Source organism: Saccopteryx leptura, chromosome 3, assembly GCF_036850995.1.
Source record: "Saccopteryx leptura isolate mSacLep1 chromosome 3, mSacLep1_pri_phased_curated, whole genome shotgun sequence".
Lineage (NCBI taxonomy): Eukaryota > Metazoa > Chordata > Mammalia > Chiroptera > Emballonuridae > Saccopteryx > Saccopteryx leptura.
Window position 1 is genome coordinate 220,898,278 of NC_089505.1, and position 7,571 is coordinate 220,905,848.

Below are 7,571 nucleotides of genomic sequence, written 5' to 3' on the forward strand. Positions count from 1 at the left end.
GCCCCAACTCCCTTCCCACAGGATCTCCTCAAAGGAGACACAGGAAGACTGGGATGCAGTTGGTGCTCAGAAAATGGCAGGTTCCTTCCCCTTTGGGATGAACGAAAACTCATCGCACTTAAAGGAGACTTCTAAGGCCACCGACAATAAAGTCCTAAGTAACAGTAACTTCCCTCATCCAGAAAAATAAAGAAACCAGCCTAATTAGAAAAAATGGGCAAAGCTATTCATAGTTAATTCACAGAAGATAAAAATATCGATTAGCAAGAAGAGATTTTCAATATTTTGGTAAGTTGGGAAATGTAACTAAAACAATGTCTTCTTTATCCATTAGATTTTTAAAAATTAACAAGATTTATACTCTTCAGTGTTGGCTGAGTTAAAGGGGAAAAGGCAATTTCACACACCAACAGAAGAAATACAAACTGATAAAGCCTCTCGGAAGTAGGGAGAGGGGAGCCATTTGGCAAAACTATCAACTTAAAATTACTCTTTGACCCAGAAATTTTACCTCTAGGGATCTAGAAAACTGAGATATCTGTGAGTGCTAATAGTGATATGGTTCACAGATTCTCCATTACTTTTAGAGCAGAAAATTGAAAACAACCTAAATGTCAATCAAGAATAGTTAAGTAAGCTATGGTAAACCCATACTCTGGAATGGAATACAGACAGAAAAAAAGGCAAACTTTTCATGTCAATACATCTAGATCTCCAGACACAGTATTAAATTTTAAAAAATAAATCCAAGAAAACTTTGTATAATGCATCAACGTTTATGTTTACAACAAGAGCATTGGCCCACTAAAAAGGCCTAGAAGTAGTGACACCCCAGTAGCAATGAAACCACCTCACACCCAGATCTTGGTTTTTAAATACCATTCTCCATTCAAAGGAACCAGACTCTGGGAGGCATGGCTGATTCGAGGGTTGGAAAGCACAGGTGGAGTCTTGAAGATTTTTTGCCAGAAAGTAAAACAGTCCTCAAAGAATAATCAGGACACATAAAAAGGACATTTGGGTCAGGGTGATAGAGTTCCTGCAGGCCAAGCCTGGGACAGTTTAAGCAACAAAATGAATAGTGAAAGTAACAGACTATATAATCTATTGCGAAAGATGGAATTCATGACTGCAGAGATATAAATCAAAGAAAAATGGAGAGCCTTGGCTGGGTAGCCCAATTGGTTAGAGCATCTTCCCAATACACCAAAGTTGTAGGTTTAATCCCTTGTCAGGACACATACAAGAATCAACCAATGAAAGCATAAATAAGTGGAAAAACAAATCAATGTTTGTTTCTTTATATCTCTCCCTGCCCTTCTTCTCTCTCTCAAAAAATCAATTTAAAAAATATTTTTAAAAAATAAGGGAGAAAGAAAAATTCTTCCTTTCAGCACAATTCCAACTAATAAGTGTAGAAGGAAATATGGAATTGAAAAATCATCATCTGTCAACTATCATCATAACTGATTCAGGTAAGAATCATCAATGGTTTCTAAAAGCTAGTAGGGAAAGTAACATACACCAGCATATGGGGCATGCTAAGACAGCTGCTCAAAAAACATTTTTTTAAAGAGTTAGATGTGCATATTTTGAAATATAGGTCAATTCCTGAGGGTTAGGTTCATGATGTCCTTTTCCTAAAAAGCACAGAGACAAAACAAAGTGGGTCTGCCCTAGAATTAATACCGGTCTCCCCAGAATACTCCTCCCGGAGCAGAAGCTCCGGGACACTAGAAAAAGCTGTTTTGAATGATTTCTCAAGACCAGCTCATCACTCAAGTTCCACAAAGGAAGCAATGACATAATTACACCTTCTTTATTGCAGATTTGTGCTAATTTTCCCTTGGTGACTGTAAGGACCAAGAGAAGATCAGAAAATAAGCAGGGCACTAATGGAACAGGGAACTTAAGGGTTACAGGCAGGTCCTGCTCCTGTTCTGTTAGGAGTAACATGCCCAAGGTCGTTCAAGAAGCAGAGACAGATAGGGACTCTGGGAAGCTGAGAGAGAAGAAAAAAAAAAGGAAAAAGAGACAAACGTTTGCATTCTATTGGTTAAAAGACCCTTATCAGAAGTTTAGGTTTGGAATTCGCCAATGAGCTAGACCCCAGCCCCTGTTGCTATGCTATGTGCAGCCCCCTTAGCAAATAGGTTACTGCCACATCTGCTTCTGTATTAGGCTTGCTTGCTTAGCTTATAAAAAGATTTAGCTGTGAGCGCTAGGTGCGATTCCCTTCTGTAGCTCCTTGTGAGCACAGTGTCTCTGGACACCTCGGGAATTTGCCCCTGCGCAGGTAAAAACTGGCCAATAAAGTTACATCTATACTCCTGAAAGTCTCCGACGTTTGTTCTTGTACCCGGTGGATGTTACAGTGACAAGCATCCTGCCACCATGAATAGCTGATGATGCTATAAGGACTTTCCTGGAACATGTACATATGTAATCCATAAAGAAGGTTTTTGTAAGAAACCAGAATAACAGTCTTGATCCGAAGTCTCCCCCTCTACTCTGTCTTGTTAGATTCTTAAGATGTTAAGCCATGGAGTACAGATCAGGGGTCAGTCACACACCTTTTCATACCATTCCTCTGGGGCATTTACAGATTTGCTGGCTGGAGAGAAAGTTCTAGGTAGGCAGCAGGCTAAGGAAATTTCAGGGTCAACAGTTCTGGCATCCTAGATCCTGCCTCTCTGGTGCTTTATAGTTTACACCACATTCTCATCTACATTATATTATTTCATCCTCTCTTTAAAGTAATTTTTAAAATCCTAATATTCAGTTTCTCAGTCTTAAGACAAATATCCAGTTTTCAAAACAATGGGATAAACTGGGTCTACCCTCAACTTAAGAGTCTAGATGGGAGACAGGGCTTGTACCTGAGCAGATAAACACTCTGACAGGGCATAAGCCAAATAAAAAATAGATAGGTAAAAAATTCTGTCACTGAGCTTAGTAGAAATCCCACCTTCTCTCCTCTTTGAATCTGTCCAGCATCCATTCATTTAAGGCCTGTCTTCTTGGCAAACCATCCTGGTAATCCTGGCTTGTTGCTACAGAGGTGTGTTTACAGCAGGGACAGAAGCCTTATGAGGTTCCATTTACATGTAACACCACTGCAGGGACAGGACATGGTCTTCTGACACCAACCCTACAATAGAACAACCATACTGTCCTCCCCATGTGGGCACCACTATACATCTTTCTTCAATGAAAGCACTAAATTGAATCTTCTAGAAGTAAACATTTCTGCAAAGAATTCTCCAAAAGATGGCCCTACCCTAGATCCAAAGACAAAATTCCTCTTAAAGAAAGCCTGTTTTTAACTAAAAATAATTAGGCTTAATTTTATCCCAATCTACAGCTATCCTATGTGAATTTACCAATTCCAAGAGCATGTAGATTACAGAACACTCAGCAAAGGAGGTTCTGTTCTCACCTTTCAGAGATGAGAAAATTCGGAACAAGAGTTAGCAAGTGACAAATCCAGGATTCACACCCAGTGGGCCAGTCTGTCCCCACCTCACTGGCTTGCCCACAGTCCACACTCCACTGTGAAATGGAGATGAATCAGGCCAACATTCACTCCAACATTCAAATTGCCATCCCACCCCCTCACCAAGGGGCAGGTGACAAATCACTCTTCTTAAACAGCCTCTCAACACAGAACACATACAGAAGCAAAGCAAAAAACAAGAAGATGGGTTTTACCACTGTCTATACTTATTTTCTACTCAGAAGAATATTTTCCTGATCTGTCATTCAGGCAGCAGGAACACACCATTATGTAATGTCAGAGGGCAGACCACACGGGGAACGGAAAGCTGAGACCAAAAAGACATAAATTTACCTTTGACATTTTGAGTGTTTTAGTCTTCCATGGCCTACACACTCATGACTGGCTTTTTATGTGACGATCATAGCTCCCTGTAAATGTTTCAGGCCTCAATTCATTGACTACCAAAGACAGAAAAAAGCAAAATATAAAGAGCAAAGATGCCAGAAATGCTGTCAGGAGTTAGGGACCGGCAGCGAAGGGCAGAGTTCCGAAGGTGGACGCTGAATTTCCCACTTTTATTTTTACCCGATATGTTTACACCCGAAAGACGGCAAGGCCTTCAACGTCTGGAGTCACCAGATCCGCCCTAGAGACGTATCAGGCTGACGCCGACCAGCCCGCGGCCCGTGTCCGCCGTGCCGCTGCCTTCGCCGGAGACGCAGGGTCTGCCTTCGCCTGGGTGCGCTGGGCCGGACGGGTCTCAGAAGACGCGACCGCGATTGCACCGCTAGGCTGCACATTTCTACGACAACCGCGGCGCCACCCGCATCTGGCGCACGGGTGTCGCGGTGCGCGCTGCGCTCCGCCGGGGACATCTGGGTCCCGGCCCCGCAGCGTCGCAGCGCCCCCGGCCCGACCGGCCCACCTACCTGGCGCGCCCCGCTGCTTCTCCGTCGTCCGTCCGCCGTGTCGCGCGACCAGGCCCCACAGCTGCAGCGCCGTCGCTGAGTCACCAAGTCGTGGGATCCGGCTCGGCTCCAGACGCCGGTCCGACCGCCAACCTGCCACCCGCGCCGCAGCCCAAAGTCCGCACGGCAGCCGCTGCTCTGGAGGCAGAAGCCACGCAGCCCCGCCTCGGCACGCCCTCGCCGCGCATGCGCCCTGCGGGGCCCGCCCCCGAGACTGACTTCTGAAGGCTACTCCTGGGTTCCCGCGAGACCCCACTCTGGGCGCTGGGCTGCATCTCCTTCAGGGATTCTTGAACCTCTACACCTAAGCGGACCGCGGTATTTCGCCCTAATGTAAATAGTGACGCTTCTGAGGCCCTGGCAATCCCTAAATTAGGCGGTTCCACAAGAGAGCCCGAACCTGGACACGCTCCGCTGCCGTCTGCCCGCAGGATGTGCGCGTCGTTCCTGGAGCAAGTGCCCCCAAGCCCTGGGAGAAGTTAGGAAACGCAACATTTAATCCAGAAACACGCAAAGTTAACATCTTACTTGCCAAAATGCAGATGACCAAAAAGAAGAGAAACTGTTAACATCCTTCCAGACCTGGGCTGGTACATTGTGTAAATACGCATTTATAAACTCGCACCAAAAATTCGTTCCCTACACTTGTCCTCAAAGCTCTGTTTTTTTAGGAAAATAAAATAGAAATTTTGGAAGAAATATTTTACTTCAATATGAAACATAGAAAAGAAAGGCTTAGCATGAATAATTTTTAGCAGAACTTACTTTCTCTAAAACAGAGACTTTTAGCAGAACTTACTTTGAAAAGACTCCCTATTCCTGGCCTTGAGGCTGGTCTCCCCTGCTGTGGCCTTGGGCTCACTTTGCAAGGTTGCAGGTGTTCTCAGAATGTTTCTCCCTGAATTAACCCTATAGATAAACATTGTAAGAAAGCTTGTTTCACTGCTTTGTTTTACTGCTGTGCTTCCACTCCTCCCCATTCCTCAATCAGTATGTAATTTTGTCTTTAAAAGCTAGCCCCAACTGTGTTCGGTGCCGCATTGGTTTGAACGACTTAGGTCTCCATGCAGTCAGCACAGCCAGCATTAATAAAGACTCCTTAATTTCTTAATTTTGTGGCAGGACGTGTTTCTCACTGTTCTGATATAACAAATATGGATTTAAACTTTAATATTTCTGCTTAAGCTAGGATAAATACTGGGCTGAATATAAACATTTTATCTTGAAGTATTTAAATTTTATCAGAAAAAAAATTTCTCCTTTAAGTTCTTAAGTGAGAATTATTTTCATTCAATAAACCAGAACACTTAGCATTCACATTCCTCAGGTATAAAAGTAAGCATTTATAATTTGCCTTAAAAAGGAAGGATATTAACCTATTAGAAACAAAAAATTAGGTTCTGGCAGGTTGGCTCAGTGGATATAGCGTCCTCCCAGTGTACATACATCCCAGGTTTGACCCTCATTCAGGGAACACATGAGAAGCAACCATATGCTTCTCTCCCCATTCTCCCTCTCTTTCCCTCTCACAGCCAGTGGCTTGACTGGTTGGAGCATCAGCCCCAGACGCTGAAGATAGGTTGATTTGAGCATAGGTCCCAGATGGGGTTTGCTCGGTGAATCCTGGTCAGGCACATGTGGAAGTCTGTCTATCTGCTCTCCTCTCACTTAAAATAAATAAATAAAAATTAAACAATTATCTGATCTCATTTAGAATTATATCTGAGATTCCCCATGTCACTAAAAACTATATGCAGATAATAGTCTAGAATAAAAAATAATCAAATATAAAACTATTTTAAGTCTAATTCTTTTCTGATGTTTATTTTATTTCTTCTCTAAAAGTAATTTATAAAGAAAACACTTATAATTTCTTCAGATAAATGGAAATAAAACTATCAGAACCTTAGCCCTAGTATAAAATTAAAATCAGGAAATCAAATAAATTTGTGGAAACACAAAATATACGTATATTTTATTATCTAATATAAAGATGATCAATATACCTGGTTTACCTGAGACAGCACCAGTTGGCACCTTTTACCCAAACTATTAATAGGGTCCTCTTTCAATCTCGAAATTGTTCTCAAAAAAGTTTAGACAATACAGGCTAGCTTTAATCAAGCTGAAAGTGTTTTTAAATCATTAGCTTTAAAAAATAAACAAATTTAAGTTCACAAATATTTAAAAATAGACATTAGTTCAATTTCAACAATTCATTCATTTAGCATAGTAACAAACACTGACTGAGGTTCAGGCTTCCAATAAAAGTTGTCATTCGACCACTGTGTAATTCAGCATAATCTTAAAAGATTAATCATGTTCTCAGTGTGGCAAGAAATGAGGCTCCAATTGTAGAGTAAACATTATGGAGCCTGACCTGTAGTGACCTAGGTGACACAATAGATAAAGTGTCTACCTGGAATGCTGAGGTTGCTGGTTCAAAACCCTGGACTTGCCTGGTCAAGGTACATGCAAGAAGCAACAACTATGCTTCCTGCTACTCCCCACCTTCTCTCTAAAAAAAAAAAAAAATCAATAAATAACTCTTTTTTCAAAATCTTCTACCATGATTTTGAATCTCTCTAGTAAAAAAAACATTATGGAGAGAAAATGGAACCAAGCTGGTCAGTAAATATGATACTGTGCATACCCTTAGCATCACATGATAGAAGAAAGTATTCCCAACCTTTAGAAGTTCTCAACATGGGTTTCCCAACCAGCAGCATTAACATCCTCCCAGAACTTGCTAGAAATGCAGATTCCCAGGCTCCATGTCAGACCTGCTGAATCAAAAACTCTGAAAGTGGGGCCAAGCAATCTGTATTTAACAAGTCTTCCAAGGGATTCTGATAAACATGTGGGCCTAGATAATCATGTATACACTTAGTAAACTGATTTAGACAAGGTAATTATGAGTTGAACAGTGTTATCTTGGGAACTTGAACCAACCTACATGAGAATTTCTTTTTGGACTATTAAACATGATATATTTATGTTGATATGTGCTGTCATTAGACAACATAGGTAACCTTGAAAACCAACAGCCTTGTTGCCAAAGTCCTATCCCCAGGGATGTGTCCCTATTTGACTGGTCTGGCACC

General features: G+C 41.9%; 1 protein-coding gene across 6 annotated transcripts in view; it reads right to left on the reverse strand.

Annotated features, from left to right (window-relative positions):
- INPP4A (inositol polyphosphate-4-phosphatase type I A) overlaps window positions 1-4,646 on the reverse strand; it is a 165,143-nt gene extending 160,497 nt beyond the window's left edge. For 2 of the 6 annotated variants that reach the window (XM_066377619.1, XM_066377615.1), the window contains exon 1: window positions 4,429-4,643. The gene's annotated coding sequence lies outside the window, so the exon portion shown is untranslated. Of the gene's footprint in view, window positions 1-4,428 lie in introns of all 6 variants that reach the window. The other 4 variants (XM_066377617.1, XM_066377616.1, XM_066377613.1 and 1 more) reach the window with 4 other exon arrangements.
- Window positions 4,647-7,571: the final 2,925 nt, after the last annotated feature.